This window comes from Papio anubis, chromosome 11, assembly GCF_008728515.1.
Source record: "Papio anubis isolate 15944 chromosome 11, Panubis1.0, whole genome shotgun sequence".
Taxonomy (NCBI): domain Eukaryota; kingdom Metazoa; phylum Chordata; class Mammalia; order Primates; family Cercopithecidae; genus Papio; species Papio anubis.
In genome coordinates this window covers 60,089,408-60,108,711 of record NC_044986.1, presented here as the reverse complement: position 1 = coordinate 60,108,711, position 19,304 = coordinate 60,089,408, and the positions used below count along the sequence as shown (strand labels likewise).

The 19,304-nt window shown below is 41.4% G+C and overlaps 1 long non-coding RNA gene across 1 annotated transcript in view; it reads right to left on the bottom strand.

Moving 5' to 3' along the window:
- LOC110744136 overlaps positions 1 to 18,605 on the bottom strand; it is a 28,217-nt gene extending 9,612 nt beyond the window's left edge. The window contains exons 1-2 of the long non-coding RNA XR_002524340.2: positions 18,336 to 18,605; positions 8,166 to 8,291 (exon numbers count right to left, since the gene is read on the bottom strand). This is a non-coding gene — a long non-coding RNA (uncharacterized LOC110744136). The remainder of the gene's footprint in view (positions 1 to 8,165; positions 8,292 to 18,335) is intronic.
- Between the last annotated feature and the right edge of the window lie 699 nt (positions 18,606 to 19,304).

Genomic DNA, 19,304 nt, shown 5'->3' with positions numbered 1-19,304 from the left:
CGTAACAAGAATATGATAGTAACTAACATTTCTTGTCCTCTTTCCATGTATAGGCCACACTGTAAGCATTTTTATGTTTTCTACATAAGGATTAAATTTAATCTTCACAAAAATCCCATGAGGTAAGCACCACCTTTATCCTCATTTTATAGATGAGAAAATATGCAGAGGAATGTTAAGAAAACTTGCCATGTATCCCCTAGCTGATAAGCAAATTAAACCAGGATTTGACACCAGGGAACTTGCACCTTTTTTGACAACTTTATTGAGATATAATTCGTATACCATATAATTCAACCATTTTAAACATACAATTCTATGGTCTTAGTGTATGTATATATAAATATATATTTTGTTTTGATTTTGAGACAATCTCACTCTGTCTCCTAGGCTGAAGTGCAGTGGCACGATCTCAGCTCACTGCAACCTCCGCCTCCTGGGTTTAAGCGATTCTCATGCCTCGGCCTCCCAAGTAGCTGGGATTACAGGCTTGAGCCAACATGCCTGGCTAATTTTTTTGTATTTTTAATAGAGATGGGGTTTCACCATGTTGGCCAGTCTGGTCTTGAACTCCTGACCTCGGGTGATCCGCCCACCTCGGCCTCCCAAAGTGCTGGGATTACAAGCATGAGCCACTGCACCCGGCCTTGGTCTTAGTATATTCATAGAGTTTTGTAACCATCACTACAATCAGTTTTAGGAATTTTCATCACCCCAAAAAGAAAGACCTTATCCCTTAGTTGTCATCTCCCAATTCTCCATTCCTTAGGGCCTGAGAACTGCTAATCAACTTTCTGTCTCTATAGATTAGCCTATTCTGAACATTTCATATAAACGAAATCATATAATAAGGCCTTTTGTGACTGGCTTATTTCCCTTAGCATGAGGTTTTCAAGGATCATCCATGCTGCAGCATGCATCAGTACTTCATTCCCTTTCATGGCCAAATAGTATTCCATTATATGGATATACCACATTGTGTGTATCCATTCATCAGGAGATGGACATTTGGATTATTTCCTTTTTGGCAGCCTGCACTTTTAACTTCTATGCTCCAGGTATTTCCCTAATCTCAAGTAATTCTCTCCCCAGAAAGATCCATCACCATGAGCCAAGAAGATAAAATTACTCTAGAGAAAAAGTTTCAAGGAGATATTTAATGACTCAGAGTTTTCATCTAGAATAAACGGGAAATAAGTTGTGAAGAATAATTCTCTTGTTTTGCAACCTTTCATTATGTCTTCACAATCTCACCTGTACTTTTAACTCATCCTTGCACTTATCTGATTGTCATGAATGCCACAAACCTTTATTATTAAGGGAAAACTGTGTATGAGGAATTATGGGACACAGAGATCCTAACTGACTTCCTCAAGTCCCACAGCTCATCAAGAACTAGTCAAGGAATCCAAATCCCCTACCCTTAGGATCATTGCTTTTTCCTTTGCACCACAGGGTCTTCATTACCTGTCTGAATCCTCAACACTGCAACATTTATCTATCCAAGAGAATGCCTGAACTAGCACATTTCTTTAAACTTTTCAGTATAGACAAGTTTAACATATGTAAAAGTAGAGAGAATAATGTAATGAGCCCCCATGTTCCTTTCACTCTGCTTCAAGACAATTATCAAATTATGAGCTACCTTGCATTACCCGAACTCTTCCTACTTCTCCAGCAGTGTGGTGGCAAATGCATAACCATCAGCTCTCCCTGGAGAAAACCCCTGATTTGTAGTGTTTGTGGATTTCTGTGGCTGACTTCAAGTTACCAACATGATGGTGCCAACTGAAGGTTGGAAAGAGGTGTGCAGAAGCACAGTTAGATAGTAGTTTCACCATATAGATAGAATCAATGCAATAATTTCAAGAGCACAGATCATAGTAATTGTAGTAAAATAACTAGCAAGTGATAAGTTTTGAGTATTTATTACCTTCTTAAATTTTTTTTAAGTGTAAGTTCATAGAATTTAATTTTTAATAGTGACTCTTTACCACCAGCTCACAAAATTCCTGAAATTCTGACAATCAGTTCTTTCCAACAAGTACAAGCTGGCTCTACCTCACCGCTGCACTCTTCCATCCCCACAGATTACTTTTTTTAAAATTCCAGACATTACATTACTTATCCATAAATATTTTAGCGCATATCTCTAAAAGATAAAAACAGAACCACAATATTATTATCACCTGTAAAAACTTCAGGCTGGGCGTGGTGGCTCACGCCTGTAATTCCAGCACTTTGGGAGTCCAAGACAGGAGGATCCCATGAGCCCAGGAACTTGAGACCAGCCTGGGCAACACAGGGAGAACATGTATCTATATAAAAACTAAAAATCAGCGAGGTGTGGTGGCACATGCCTGTAGTCCCAATGACTTGAGAGGCTGAAGCAAGAGGATTGTTCGGGCCCAGGAGATCAAGGCTGTAGTGAGCCATGATCAGGCCACTGTTCTCCAGTCTGGGTGACAAAGAGAGACTCTATCTAAAATAGTGATAATAATAATGATTCCTTAATAGTCCCTCATTGTTCCCTAACTGGCATGTAAATTTTAATAGTTTGTTTAATTTAGGATGTAAATAAGGTTCCTAAACAATTCATTGATTCATATGGCCCAGAACGCCATTTTAATCTATAGTTTCTCTCCCTCTCTCTTATTCTCCCTCTCTCTTTTTCCATGCAAGTTGTTCGTTTATTTGTTGAAGAAATGAGAGAGTGGTTGCCCTTTCAGTTTTCTTTATTGGCAAAAGCTCTAACCTGGTAATAGAATTGGATGTCCATAAAGTACAAAGCATCTACTCTGGGAATTCCAGTCCTGTGGGCCCTTGTGGCTTAGCTCTTTAGGGTGGGCATCTGCTGCTCATGACCAATAGAGTCCTGGTCATGAAATTCCTAGCCCTATAATATGAAAATGGGGTTTTTTAAAAATACTGAAATCAAAACAAACAAGCATGTATTTGGATAGTCAAAACATGGGGAACAGCACTCCAGCCCCCACCACCCGATGGGGAAAGAAATACCCACCACCACATTCACAAGCCCGCTACCGCCAGCTTTCAAAAACAGCAAGCCCGAGTCACCTTTTGTCACATTCCAGCAACAAGCAGCAGAAGCAGGGTTGTAAGGCAAAGAGAGGGCTGACTAGTTTGAGGAAGAGTTGGCAGGTAATACTAGAAAGCTTGTCTCTCTGAGAGCTCATTAAAAAACATCAACCTTGAAACTTCAGTTTTCTCCTTTCCCAAGGAGTTCTGTGTGGGCTGCTGGGGTTTCGGCACCAGTTGTCACTGCAAATGTCGTTTGGCAGGGGCAAGAAGCCCAGGAATCTCTGACATGCTTCTGAAGGGTTTCAGAGATGAATCAGCGCTTCTGCATTTTTCTTCTTATTTTTTTCCTTCCCAAATATAGTGCTGGGAATGAAAACCTCGCTCATCCTATTTCCCAAACTTGGCAGTTATGACAGTTTTATTGCAGTGCTTTATTAAAGCGTAGCCATAGATTTACATAATTAAACCCAGGTCTGCTTTTCTCTCCCCTGCATCTACATCTGTCACTCACTGCAGTGTGGCATGGTAATTCCATCTCCTCTGCGCAAGTGAGAACTTGGAGGCTTGGGGTGGTATCACCCCCTGGTACCAAGGAATATTCTCTGATGGAAACAGAGATGATGAGTTTTGACCATGAGTAGAGATAAATAATTTCCTGCCTTTCAGCAGGAAGCTATTGGCCTTTTTCATTGCCTCTTAGAGCTCAAAGGGCCCTTGAAAATCATCTCATATAGATGGTGCAATCTGGTAATTTGGGCCTGATTTGGCCCGCATATTTTTTAATTTGGCCCTTGTAATGTGTGCGTCTGCTTTTCATTTGAATTAGTTATCGATACTTAAAATTGGGAACCTCATATAAAAAGCCAAATTTAGGGCTTTTCTTGAAAAACTTTAGTGTTGTCCATGTGGGGGCCTTCATTTCCTGCACGCCAGGCATCTCTGAACTGACCAGCAGCTGCCCCCTTCAGGTAGGGCAGGGATCTGCAATTACTCACAGTTCTTCCCACTCCCCTAGCTCTGCATCCACCTGCAGTTCACAGGTATCTGACCCTGTGAAAGTTGAGTTCGTAAACTCCTTCACATTACAGGTGAAGAAGAGAAACTGCACACAGGTTCCTAGGTAGTTAATGACAGATCCCAGGTTTCCTGACTCCAAACAGTATGAACAACCATTTCTTTGCTGGAGGTGTCTGAAGACCTGAATTCTGACTCCAGCTCCATCGCCTATTGGCTGTGGCATCTAAGCTCAAGATTGAACCTCACTGGCACACACATTTCCTCATCTGTAAAACGGAGCTGATGGTAGCATGTTGTCCACCTCACTGGGCTTATGAGGACTAATGTGTTTACGGAAAAGTGGAGAAAAGTCAAAAACCCTATATAATCTTATGCTTAGTATTATTAGTGGTATTTTCATGATAACATTTTCATTTGCAATTTCCAGCTCACAAATGTCTACATTATTCCAAAATATTATTTATTAAGTACACCCCTCAAATCAACTCAATGAGTCCTTACTTAGCATCTACTATGTGTCCAGGCTTATATGTAGATGTGCAGAAATATATGGGGAGATGAGATTGTAAGAACACAGTATAAATGAAATGACAGACAAAATATGTGGCATATAATACATAATACAAGTAATAAGTCTATATGTTGCTTAAATAACGTAAGATGGCTCCCAGAATTACATTTCCACTTTCAAAATGCTGCACAATCCTCTCAGAAGCCTGAGTTAAGAACCTTTGCATTCCCTGTTCTACAGTGTAGCAGCAGCAGCATAAGCACTACCAATTATTGGATACCCATAAATGCACCAAGCACTGATCAGAGCACTTTACATGAATTATCCCCATTTCATTCCTCACCAACTCTATGGGGTAGGTGCTTTTTGATTCTGCTTTTCCAGCTGAGGAAAGTGAAACTCAGAGGCCAAGTGACTTGCCCAAGGTCACACAGTAAGCAGTGGAGCCAGTAATCTGAGCCATGCTCTCTTACACACACCAGTGTGCTACTTCTCTCACTCCCGCTCTGAGTCAAGCTCCGTAAGACTTCCTTTAATCCTCCACACACATTCTCTGCCCACCCCAACTCCAAGTCTCTTAAGTTCATTTCCTTGACATTTTTTAATCCCACCAGCCCTCTCCTTTCCTCTATGGGCTTCTGCCTCTCCATCTCCTGTCACAGTCAAGCAAGTCCAGTCAAGAATATTTTCCGTCCTGCCTAGACCAAATTGTAATCATCACAAAGATGATTGTTTACTCATTGCCCTCATCACACTAATGCTTATTAAGCTCACTGCTGAAAGGGAGTGTGACTTGATCTTCAGTGAGTCATTAAGTGCAACCAACACTCATCAAAGGGATTGTAAATTGATGGCTGTGATAATCCTCCTAATTATCAGTTTCTTTTTGATGACCTCCTTGTTATCAGAAAGTATGTTGCATAGTTATAGAACCGTAATAGTCCCTGTGTTGGCAAGCCAGCCTTCTGGAGAGAGAGTCCAAAATGCACTGTGGATATGCATTTCATGAATATGCGGGTGGGGTTACATGCACACAGATAGTGATTTAAAGTCTGCCTCGGTTATGGTTCCATAAACTACAAGAAAATGCTACAAAAGAAAAGCAGGTGGAAAAAGAAAGAAAAGCAAACAAAGGGTCACAAACTGGGACCAGGAATAAAGTTAAAACTGCATAAATACAGACACTACCATTGGCCACAGATTTGCCTCTTATGTTTTCAAGAGACCACTGTGAAAGGAATAACTTGGCCATTTGTTTGTCTAAAGGGTCTCTAATAAAAATATCTAAAGTGGTTGGTATAAGAAGCACAATTAATATTAACAAGACCACAAGGGAATTTCACCTGCGGAGTCCTTATAAGAGAGACTTTATAGAATGTAAGCAAGCAATGACCTCAATAATACCCTTACAAGACTCACAAGGATAAGAGTCGTCTGTCTTTCACCTACCTTCATTGTAGATGATGGTAACACAGACAAGCACAATTCAGAAAAAGTAATTCTTGGGGTAGGAGGAGGAGGAGTGAAAGTGCACAAAAGGTTAAATCTGCATATATTAACATATGTCAGTATGTATTATACACGTGTTAATATGTAATTTTTTTTAGTTCTTACCAAAATGCACCAATTAAAAGTGTATCTATTATACTACCTGCAAGTATAGTGAAAATACTAGCCAGCAACTAAGATTCCTACAACTGGTAAGTATAATCATAACTGAGTCTGCTTCCTGACCATGCCTCTCTTAAAACCATGGTCAATCTAAAAACATTACTAGTTCCAATGTGTATGCCTCTGCCTCTTATTTCCCCAGAGCTCACGGTTTTCCCTACAAGCAGATAGTCTGTGATTAAATACTTGGGCTCAGGAACCAAGTGGCTTGGGTTTCAATCCTTACTTCCTTCATGACTTTGAGTGGGATATTTGACCTTTTTATGCTCTCGTTTTTTGTAAAATGGAGGTTCCTAATAGTCTCTACTTCATAAGGTTATTGCAAAGATTAAATATTAATAGATGTAAAACCCATGAACAGTAACTGGTACACAATAAGCAGTCACAATAAATATTGCCATTGTTGTTGTTGCTATCATTATTCCATGAAACTGAGTCTTAGATTTTGTGTACTGCCTTCTCACTAAACAAGAGCCATTGATTAGGAAGATCATGGGTCTCTGGGGGCTTTCCTCCAGCAAGAGCTTGATAACACAATCAGTAATCTCTAGTTATTCTATGATTTGCCTCCCAATTAGATCGGAAGTTCTATAGCATCATAGATATCACATAGTCCAACCTTCTCATTTTACATTTGCTGGAGAAAACAGACTGTCAGTACAACTAAGTAACGTCTCCAAGGTTAAACAGCCAGTGACTGGCAAACCAGATCAAGAAATAAAACCAGCTGGGCACAATGGCTCCTGCCTGTAATCTTATGTACATTGGGAAGTCGATGCGGGAGCATGGCCTGAAGCCAGGAGTTCAAGACCAGCCTGGGCAACATAATAAGAGTCCGTCCCTACAAAAAAAAGTACTGAAATTAGCTGGATGCAGTGGCATGCACCTGTAGTCCAAGCTACTTGGGAGGCTGTGGTGGGAGGATCACTTGAGCCAAGGAGTTGGAGGCTGCAGTGAGCTCTGATGGTGCCACTGCACTCCAGCCTAGATGACAGAATGAGACCTTCTCTCTATAAAAAATTAAAATTAAAAATTGAAATTTAAAAAAAGAAGTAAAATCACTTGACTTGCAGTCTAGTCCTTTTGGCATTAGAGCATCTGTCTTCCCACCAAACCCATGACACACAGCAGCCTCTTTTACTTTCTTATCTATTTCTTAGTATAATGATGATTCTCAAATGTTCCTCGCCTGCCCAGACCCTTCTCCAGTGCCACCCAGCCATCCACCTACCTAACATTGTCACCTGGTCATCTCACAGGCATTTCAAATTCTACTTGTTCTGACGAAACTCATCTTATTCTCTAATACAGAAACTCCCCTGCATTTTCTCTCCCTACTGTCCACACAATAATACATGCAGAAAAATCAAATTTGTGCCTGATTCCTCCCTCTCTCTTATCCCGTACACCCAGACTCTGCAAGTGTTGCTTACAATGCCTACAAATTATTTCCCAAATGTGTCCTTTCCTAATAATCCCGAAATCACTGACTTAATTTGGTTTAAACTTTTCTGCAGCCATTCGACTTGTTCCTCTTAAGAAATTAGAAGCTCTTAAGAAAAGCAGAAAGCAAATAGTACTTACTGAGCCCTTATTGCATGACCAGACACTGTGCTAGGAGTTTATATGTGCTGTGATCACGACTCACATGGTATCCTAATTTTACAGATGAGGAAACTGAAGCTCAATCAAACTGTTTATAAATGCTGGAATGACGTTTGAAAACCAACAAGAGCTATTGTAACAGCCTAAAACTATTGTTATCAGAGCCTATTACAACTCTAAGCCCAAGGGAAAGAGGAGGGAGTAGTTACCAGTACCCAAAATCGAAAGAAAAGGCCTTCCATCAGGAGCTGTGGCATTTAGTAGAGGCATGTAGCCAACCACAACGAATAGGTAAAGAGAGAACTGGAAGAATAACTACCTTGATTCCCTCTCCTTCCATCAGCCAAATCCACCTGGAACCTGAATAGCAAGACAGCTCATCAGTGAAATCCATGAGTCAGCCTCTGCAGTCCCAGAACAGGGCATCGAAGAGAGAAGGGTAGATCTAGAGAGGCAAACAGAAGAAATTCAGCAGCACATACAACTCGTAAACGATGGAGCCAGGATTTAAACTTAAACCTCGGTAGTTCTGCATTCCTTCCTATAAGTCTATGAATTTATAATATTGTGAGGTTTCTATGGGCAGAGAATATTTCTGTCATATAGGAAGCATTCAGTAATTATTTACTGAACTGAACTGAAACCAGACAGAATCTAATTTCATGGCCCAAGTGAGCAGGGCCTCTCCTTGGAAGCTTTGTAAACTGAGTTATATATGTTTAAGTGTTTACTTATCTCCCTTTCTTAAATCACTCTACCTTACACTGGAGCAAACCTTTCTATAAAGGGCCAGATAGTAAATATGTTCAACTTTGCAGGCTATATAGTCTCTTGTCACTACTACACCACCCTGCCATCACAGAGTGAAGGCAACTGTTGACAATACGTAAAAAAATAGGCATGGCTGTGTACCAATAAAACTTTACTTATAGAATGTGAAATCTGAATTTCACACAATTTTCATGTGTCACAAATATTCTTCTTTAGAATTTGTTCAAGCATTTAAAACTGTAAAAAAAAAAAAATTCTTAACTCATAGGTTATGGAGAAACAGGCAGTAGGCCACACTTGGGACGTGGGCCAAAATATGCTAAACTCTGTCTCGGTGAGTCCACCTGAATGCTCAGGAAATCCTCTGGGGCACATCATCACACATGTAAGGCCCTTCCTGACTACCATACCTGTTTAAAAACTCATCTGACCTGTGCCTCATCTCCTCTAAGTCTTGCCAACTAACCATGCTCATCTGAAGAAGCAGTCCAGAGTGAGGGCTCACCTTGTGATTACAAGGTACTCTCCGCTCAGTGAAAACCATTGTGGTAGCTGCCATTTATTGAGCTCTTAAAATGTGCCAGTGACTGCATTAAGCACTTTACATGGATGATCCTGTTTAAACCTCACAACAACTCAAATCAAATTCCAAACAGCAGCAGCATAAATTAAAGCAAGCCAGAGATAATGGTAGGGATATTGGCAAGTGAGAGCATAATGCTCTGTCTGAAAGGAACTTCACTGCCAAAAACCAAAAAAGGCACTGAAGTGAATATAGAGGCATATGACTGAAGGACTGAGATGTTCTTGCTGAGGTCATTCAACCATGAAATAAGGGAATTTCTGCCTAAAAAGGAGGGTATCCTTATTTCCCAGGGTAGATGGACATTCAACTGCCCTTATCAATAAGTGGGAATAGCAGTGGGATTTAGAGGCTTAAAAGTCTCATTCCCAATGTGCCATGTAAAAGTATAATCCTTGCCTTTCCAACACTTCCAAAAAGCATTAGCTCTAGAAAGACAATGAGAGTGGAAAGAGCATAGATTCTGGTAATCCTACAATCCTGACTCTAGGATTTAGACATGGGGTGATCTCAGATAAATTAGTCTTTGGGTCTCAATATAACATCTAGCTTGCAAGATAATAGTGAAGATTAAATGAAAGCATGTATGAAAATATGAGCAAAATGCCTAACTTGTAGTAGCCATGTAAAGTGGTTCTCAGTACATGGGAGGTAGGAACAATCTCTCTTGGTCTAAGCTTAGGTTCTACTGAGCCAAGCTTTCTCCTAAAGAGCAGCTCAGAGAAAGGACTCCAAATACTTCTCCCGCAGACTCGTCCTGTGAATCCAGTCCAGTTCAGGATGCCATACAAGCATCCAAAGCTGGCAGTTCACTTGCTGAGGGAGCTGGTAGAATATGGTGAGTTTCAAAGTCACTTGTACTAACCCGGTTTGGAATTTACTCAGAGTTCATACAGTTTGAAAAGCCTTCATATCCTTGGTTTGTACCTCAGAAAGAAAAACAAATTTCATTTTGAGGTTGACAAACCTCCTTCATCCATCCCAGGTTCAACCACCTGGGACTAGGAACTGATTAGAGCCTTTGGACTAGGAACTGATTGTTGTCAGCTTGTCAAGAGAAATCAAACTCAAAGAGACTATTTCCTCACTGTCCCTGCCAACACCATCAGCCTGCATCACCCCACACACCATCACCTACCTGTTTCCCCCATTTGCTTTTACTGTGTAACAATCATTACAAACATCTCTTCCATACCACATCACCCACTGTAAGTACTTAAGAACAGGGGGGACCATGGCTTATCCTTCTTTGGTGACATCATATCACTTGATGAAACGGTGCAGGTACAAAATTGAGGGACTCAGATGCCCAAGTAAAGAGTTCAAATATCATTCTGAAGAAACAGAAAGGCCGGTTTTGGAGTAGAAGTAATATAGCATAGTCGATGCAATATTTGGGGGAATTTTCTCTGACAGCACATACATGAAACATTGGAAAGAGGGAAAATAATAGGAGAAAAAAATTAAAATCCAACAGACCCATTAAGAGGTAATTATAATCAGTGAAGCCTGAGACAGTGAGTGTCTAAAATACAATCGTAGCAACAAACAGGGAGAGGAAAGGATGTTTTTAAAACACATTCTGAAGATGGTGAACTACAGTATCCTCCAGGGTAGGAACCACAGCTGAGTTATCTTTGTGACTCCATTTTCTCAGGACTGATATGCAGCCAACATCTGCCAATGCAGTTCTATCAGCTGTTAAAACACTGAAACGCTTCCATATTTGTGAATATTGAAAGCACCCCTTTCCTGAAACCATGACCCACCCAAACCCATGCCTGCCCCACCACCTTAGCCCTCCTGGAGCTCCCTGAAACAATGCCTCTTCTAAATCCAAGAACTGAAGAGTTTACACCTGGCACAAGGGAAGGCTTTGAGGATTTTGCTCCTATGCTAAAGCTGATATAATTTCTGATTGGACAGTCTCCTTGCTGACTGTTACATAAAATCATGTCTTTTTGTTTAGCCCAGCTCCTGGTATATATTAAGTGATGAAGGAAAGAAGGAAGTGATGGGAGAAGGGAAGAAGGAAGGAAGGGAAAGAGAGAAGGAAAAAGAAAGGAAGAGGAGGAGGAAGGGAGGGTGGGAGAGAAGGAGGAAGGGACGGTGGGAGAAGAGGAGAAAGGAAGAAAGGAACAGATTTTGATGACTGGTTGGACATGGGAACAAATGAGCAAAGAAGTCCTATATACAACTATTGTCATACAGACTTATGAGGCTGTGTGGTTATTCCTTTCCTTCAGAAAAAGGGAAGTAGAAGGAATAGCTAGTATGGGACAAAGATTGGTATGTTCTCTTAAAAATAAACTGCATTTGAGCAAAAGCTCATATGGGAGAAATAAAATTCAGGAAGGATTGGTTGGAAGCTGTGCAGTCCATTCATTCCTCTCTATACTCTAAAATCTACCTCTTGGATAGCCCAAGCCAGAGGAGAGCTGTGAATCTTATGGACATCCTTCAAGAAACTCCTTTAGGCTCTTGAGGTCCAGTGATTGTTCTATTTCTGAGAAACTGGATGACTTTTATTATACGGACAATGAACTGTGTAACTAATCTTTGTTAGTCTTGTAAAGCCAAATCTGTGGTTCTCCTGCAGCATGTGTACCTCTGGGGAATCCACTCTATGGCCCTATTCTTGTTTTTCTTATTTTTCCCCACCCATCTCTAATTTGTGTTATCTTGTCATATGACATGTAAGCTCACTTAAACTGCTTTTGAACAAAGAGGGGACTAACGCAACTCATACTGAATTTGAACTAAAGATGGGATATTCCAATGAAAATATCCAGTTGATCCAAATGTCCAAAATCAGTATTTCATTGGGTTTCAGTGTGTGGAAGGCACTGTGAGAGCTGCATAGACGTGGAAGACATGACCTCACAGAGCTCAGTCTTTGGAGACAATGAAAATAAGCATACATCAGAAAAGATGGCACAATCTGTCAAGTAGGACTTGATTAACTGCAGAATGAATATCACTTGTGAGTACTTGAATGAGAGGATGAAATCCATGTTAGTCATCCCTTGTGTCCTATGTGCTGAAAATGTCCCTTGGTGCTGCTATACAGTACAAGGATGGGGCTTCTGAGCCTTGGAATTTCATTTTATTTGGTATGTGAGCACCACTATGGTTGGATTTTCTCCAAACCTGCAGATACACATCACCCTTGTTATTTTGGGTGCTTTGCTTTGTTTTGTGGGGATACCCTCACTGATTTGATGACCTGGCTACTCACTCTCAAAGCACGGGCAAGAGAATGGAAAGGCAAAGGAAACCCAAAGAGTGAGCCCAGAGAAAAGATAGAAATGAATTTATTAACAAAACATACCAACTATCTAAAGCAGTCATATGCCATCAACACAAATTAATTATCAAAAGGTGATTGGAAATCTATGGTGAAAGAGGCAAAGAAAAACTATATTTGCCTCTAAATAGCCATTACCTCTTTCATCCTCATTGCCTTTTCCGTAAAAACAGAAAAGGCAAATCCTTGCCACATTCTCCCTGAAACCAGAGGTACTGAGTGTCTTCCAGGTAGGCAGCATCATGTCAGCATTCCAGATGACAGAAGGATAAGTCATGGCCCCAGCCCCATGGGGCTGTGTGGGTCCCATGAAAAAATTCTCTAAAAGCTCTTGGAAAATGTACCAAATGCTACATACACATGCCCAGGAATTTATTTTTAGGGTGGAAACAAACAGGTCCTTTAAGATGCCTTCAGCAAGCTGAGGCAATTCCAAATCAAGAAAGGAAGATAATTCTGGAGCCACATGCCTTTTCTAAAAGTTCAGAGCTGGAAACCATTCCAGAAGCCCTATGCAAAGGTCTAGCACCCCATGAGTAGACAGAGAGATACCATTCATCTAGAGGAAATAAAAGGTCACTTAGACAAGTTTGCCAGAACAAAAGTTTAAATTCCAAGATTGGCTTTCTCTAAGCAAAAATGTGCCAATGTCTCCAGTCTCATTCTATGTTCATAGATACTTGTTTCCCACACCTGGAGAACCCCTCTCTCTTGGATCTACCTCCTCACCAGACCCTAAAGAATGCCAAGAAGTGACATGCTCAAAAACAGTCTCTGAGAACCTACAAAGTCCCCAGCACTGTGCTTGGCACTGTGAATACAGAACTGAAACAAGGTCTTGATTTTCCAAAACCAGAGATTCTAGTGAGGCAACAAGCCAGCAAACTAGCAATCCCAAAACAGAAGGTGATTGCTCTGAGATGGTAAGCAACAGTGGCGACAAAGTATTGAGGGGCATAGCCAACCTAAGAGCAAGGAATGGCAGCCCCAGCCATGGCAGCTCAGGAGCCAGCCTGATGATGTGACATTTGTCTCTTGGCTGTGAAGGGCTGCAGCAGCTTCAAAAGCCATGTTGACCACACAGAGGCCTGGAAACTGAAAGGAAGCTCTGAGAATTCCCTGTAAAATATGCAAAAGATGGCAGCTCCAGCTGAGCAGATGCTCAAGAGAAGCCTCAACTGTGTCATCAACAGCAATATTGTCTTTTACCAAGTCCAAGAAGCCTCTCCTCTGCCTGTAGCCCCACACGTTTATGAGGGTTTTTCTCTACCTACCCCAATGCTCCCCTGAATCAACTCCCCCATGGAGCACCCCAATGGGTGTTTCCCTCCCTTTAAAGCTCAAAAAGGAAAAATAAAAGGTAAGATGCAAAAAGATTAACATTTTCAAAGTAAGATTTTTTTAAAATCTGACTTTTCTGAAGCCCCTTGGTGCCTCCCTCTGGTTCATCATGAATGACCAGGACAGACAGATTCCAGCCACTTTGGGATCCTGGCCATAACCAGAAAGGACACAGGGAGTGACAGATAAGTGGGAGACTAAAGAAAAAGATGTGGAATTTTCAGGCTGAACTGAGAGCCTGAAATTCCTTAAAGAGTGAAATCTAAATACTCACTGTCAAAGGCCATATATGTAAATTCAGCAATTTGTTGAGAAATAGAACTAGTTGTAAACTTAATATTAATAGGAGCTAGGGATAAAATAAGACATAATTCTTGCTTTCACAGAGGTGACAGGTGAGTTAATAAATAAACCATGACCCTAAAGAGTAAGTATGAATAACAGACATACAAGATACCGAGGGAAGGGAGAGTAATTAAATGGGACAGGGACAAAGGAGAAAGAAGGAGGAGAGCAGATCATGGCAGACTTCCTAGAGCAGTTGACTTTTGAGTTGACTAATTAATGCTAAAATACGAATGGGCTGTATACAAACATTTATAGCAGCATTATTCATACTAGCCAAAAAATAAAAACAATCCCAATGTCTATCAGCTGATGAATGGATAAACAAAATGTGATATATCCATATAGTGAATATTATTCAGCCATTAAAAAAATGAAGTATTGATACATGCTACGACATAGGCAAACCCTGAAAACATTACACTAAGTAAAAGAAGCCAGAAACAAAAGACCATATAAATGATTCCATTTATATGAAATTTCTAGAATAGGCAGATGCATAGAGACAGAAAGTAAATTAGTAGTTGCCTAGGGCTGGCGTTTTGGGAGAAATGGGTATGGGTTTTCTTTTGAGAGTAATGAAAATGTTCTAAAATCGATTATGATGATAGATGCACAACTCTGTGAATATTCTAAAAGCCATTGAACTATGCACTTTAAATGGGTGAATTGTACGTGAATTACATCTCAATAAACCTGTTTTTTAAAAGTGCAAGTTGCCTCTTATGCCTTAATTATTAGCTGATAACTGCTCATCTGCAGGGACTTTGAAAACTTTACCTCAATGGTCTGAGAAATGCAGGTACTTCCAACAGACAGAAAGAGTAAAGGAGACATTCTGGTCACAAGGTCTCCTGCTTTGCCCATGCCAGGAGCACACTGGCACTTCCCTGTGGCTGAGCAGGCTACCTCTCTCCTCACCATCGTCAGTCAGTTCCTATGACAATTTGTATTAGCCCTATTTGGAGGTCCTCGGAGACATCCCTTTGTGCGCTAGTCATGTGGAACAGCAGGCTAGAAATACTAAAATGCTCATTACTGCATGGAAAAATTATCTCAGACTAATTCTTAAATGAATGTTTGATTCAATATGAGTCTGATATAATCTCTCCTCTTTCTGACAATGATTCCAATATGCTACCATCTGCAGAATTCCACTTTCTCTCTGAAAGTAAGTTCCTGCCTGGATAATACAGTCAGTGGAAACGCAAAAAGAGAGCCATATGTCACAATAAATGCACATTGCATTCCATGCTCGCTCTCTTGTCCCACTATTATTTTTCATGCCAGTCACTAGTTATGAACGCTTGTTGCTTTAAATGACTTCCTCCAAACATAAGCTGGATTCAAATTCAATTAGAAGTGGAAAGGAAAAACACAGCAAGCAGCTTTCTCCTTATGTCCAGCTCAGTAGGAACTCAGATTCTGAATATGGCCCAGGAGATCTTTAGCCGTCTTTCCTCACATACGATTTCCTTTTCTTATAATTTAAAACGACTAGGATGAATGAACAGACACCTGAACAATTCTATGGGTTAAGCAGGACCCCAGGAGTCAGATCTGCAGGTTGAATTCTCCAAGTTCATACAACAGACACTCCAGTTAATTTTCTCATATGACCTGCATTCCTTCCCAGACTATCTTTCCTGCAGTCTTTTTTAAGCAAACAAGAGCCCATGTGAACCCGCCCTCTGACACACCGGATTGAAGTGGAAGGAGCACCTGGGAATATCAATGTCTCTCTCCCGAAAATGTGGAATTGGAACAAAGAGACTATATATAGTGAGTTGAATTTGGATGTGGGAGCTTAAAGGTCGTGTTTGGAGGAGGGTAGAGGGAAGAGCTGGGCCAGCCATTTCTTAACGTGTATAAGAAGCAACAAAGAAACCCATCTGGGGTGGAGAAGAGAACAAAGCCAAGAGAAGAAAGAGGTTGAGAAAAAAAAAAAATGTAGTGATCGCCGGAACTCTAGATTTCTCACCCTCAGCATTATCAACACTTGGGGCTGGATCATTTTTTGTTAAGGGAACTGTCCTGTGCACTGTAGGAGGTTTAGCAGCATCTGTGGCCTCTGCCCACCAGAAGTCTGTAGCACACATCTCCCACCCCAGGGTAACAAACAAAACTATCTCTATACATTGCCAAATGTCCCCTAGAGAGTAAAGTCGCCTCAACTTAAGAACGAACCACTGCCCTGACTAAACATTTGTTTATTTATCCCTCAATAGGCATTATGCAAGGCAAAACCCAAGTCATCCTCAACTCCCATCGTTCATATCCTGCATCCAATCCATAATTTAAATCAGCCACCTCTGCCTTTGAAATATACCCAGAATCCAATCATTTCTCATGACATTCATTTTGACAACTCTGGTCCAAGCCACCCTCATCTCTCCCTGAATTATCCCCAAAGCCTCCCACCCCGCCACCCTCACTCTACCCCACCCCCTTCAGAACATTTTCATACAGCAGCCAAAGAGAGCCTTTTAAAATGAAAGTCTCCTCATGTCACTCTCCTACTTCAAACCCACCAAGGTCTTCTATCACCATAAGGACCAGTCAGAGTCTTTATATTGGTCTATAAGACCCTTGAAGATTTTGCCCCCACTTCTCCTGCTAATTCACTTCTTACTGCTATCCCCCCTACTCATTCCACTCCAGTTCCATTGACCTCCTTGCTGTTCCTCAAATATGTTAAGCACATTCCTGTCTTCAGGCCATTGCAAAGGCTGTTCCCTCTACCAAGAATGCCTTTCCCCCAGATATTTGGCTTGCTTCCTCATGTCATTCAGATCTCTACCCAAATGTTTCCACATCAGAGGGGCTTCTGTGATTACCCTATTTGAGATAGCAACTCCCATTGCCTCTCTTCCCTACTACCCCTACCCTGCTTTACCCCATTTATTCATTGTGTTTGTTTATTATCCATCTCTCCATCTAGAATATAAACTCACAAGAGCATGACTTTGCCTTGTTTACTGCTGTATCCACCAGCCTCTGATCTGAACAGTGATGGCACTGTTGAATGATGTGCAGACTACTGTGAGTGCAAAGATGATCACTCTATCATTTTATCAGAGCAAAACTGGAAAGAGGCAATGGTTAAATAAACTATGACTCGTATGTGCAGTGATTTAAAAACTTATGTATTCAATGTTTCCCGGTTTAAATTGAAATCTTGCCAGTAAACCCTAACATACCTTCCACCAACTCCACAAAATACTTGTGGAACCCAGACAGAAATGAAAACTGATGTAACTGAAAACTAGGGCTGTATATCAACCTGTTCCCAGAATCTGGGAGGAATTTTCATTAATAACAGAGAAAATAAAACCAGACTGTCTTGTAACTTCCAGAAACATAATGAGTCTGTACACTTGAAAGTAGGTAGATGTACTTGTCAGTACTCCCTACTTCCAGCTCCCTGAATTAATCCATTAGTATTTACTGTGCAAATATCAAATATTGAAAGCTGTCCAAAATGCTTTAAGGTTATAAAGATGTCTCAGACCTTAATAATAATCACCAGAGCAGTAACTATTATGCCACCCTACAGTTGAACGCTCTGCACTGCTGAAGTACACACACTTCAACAGGGACTATCTCGCGTGATCTTCACGGTTGCACTGAGACAGGCAGAGGAAGGTTTGTTTTCCTGTTTGACCGCTTTACAAGAAAAATTTATCAGGCTGGGATAAAAACAGCGTGTTCAACTGAAAAGATTTTCCCAGCTGCTGGAGTATGTACTGAGGTGTGCAGAGGAAAGAAAACCACCACACATGGATGAAGCATCCAGCGACCGCCGACAGAGGGAGCCAACACAGCACGCAGGCGGCAAGGTGCAAAGGGAGGAAATAGCTCTACGGGGGCCCAGCGAGGGCCCCCAGCCGCCGCAGTGCGTCTGCGCAGTGGGAGCTGTAGCCATGGGAACATCTAGGGCCCTGGCAAGGAAAATCTAGGCTAGACCTTAGCACCCCCTGTCAGGGACTTCCTGCTGGTTAATCCTGCTTCCTCTGCCAGCAGGAAGTCAGCTAGCAAAGAAGTCCCAATTATATAGTCTACAGGAGGCAGGCCGCCAGGGTGCAGAGCAGGGCAGAAAATGGATCGGAAGGGCAAAGGTGAGGTAGAGTTGGGAGACTTACCTGAGGTCATATAGTCAGCTTCACCCGATTGTCAGGAAAGTAGCCCTGTGAACCCTAGCTGGGGAGAAGAACTTAAAGGCAAGGGAGAGAACCGTTCAATAGGGTCCTGGAGGATTTGCCATCATCATTTGTAAGGTTCCATACAGTCTCTAGAAGATGAGGTAAGAATAGTCAGTGATGGCCGGGCGCGGTGGCTCACGCCTGTAATCCCAGCACTTTGGGAGGCCGAGGCGGGCGGATCACGAGGTCAGGAGATCGAGACCATCCTGGCTAACACGGTGAAACCCCGTCTCTACTAAAAATGCAAAAAATTAGCCGGGCGAGGCGGCGGGCGCCTGTAGTCCCAGCTACTCGGGAGGCTGAGGCAGGAGAATGGCGTGAACCCGGGAGGCGGAGCTTGCAGTGAGCCGAGATCGCGCCACTGCACTCCAGCCTGGGCGACTAAGCGAGACCCTGTCTCAAAAAAAAATAAAAAAAATAAAAAAAATAAAAAAAAGAATAGTCAGTGATGTAACCACATGGAGCAAGAGCTATAACCACATGGAGCAAGAGCTATAAATTTACAAAAGATCTTCCCAACAATGTCAGGCAGAAAATTGTTAGGCCAGCCAGGAAAGGCTCAGGTCTGGGAAAACAGTCATTCCAAATCCAGAAAAACAATGACTTAGAAGAAATGATCTTCCTTTTCCTAATTCTTATTCTTAATACCAAATAAAATCCTTCTTTTTGCAAGCTAGAGATCCCCAGCTAATCAGGCTGTGTTTTGCTCTGATTAACCTTTGATATAGGCATTTCCTCTTTTTTTTTTTTTTTTTTTTTTTTTGGTTGTTTGATGCCAAGCTCTTCTTAAAGGTCAGTGAACATCACACCTAATCTGGCTTCTAATTACTTTTGTAAACATTTCAGAATGAATAAATGCCAACATAATTAACCACCCAGCATATTATCTGCTCTCTCCTTTTGCCCAGT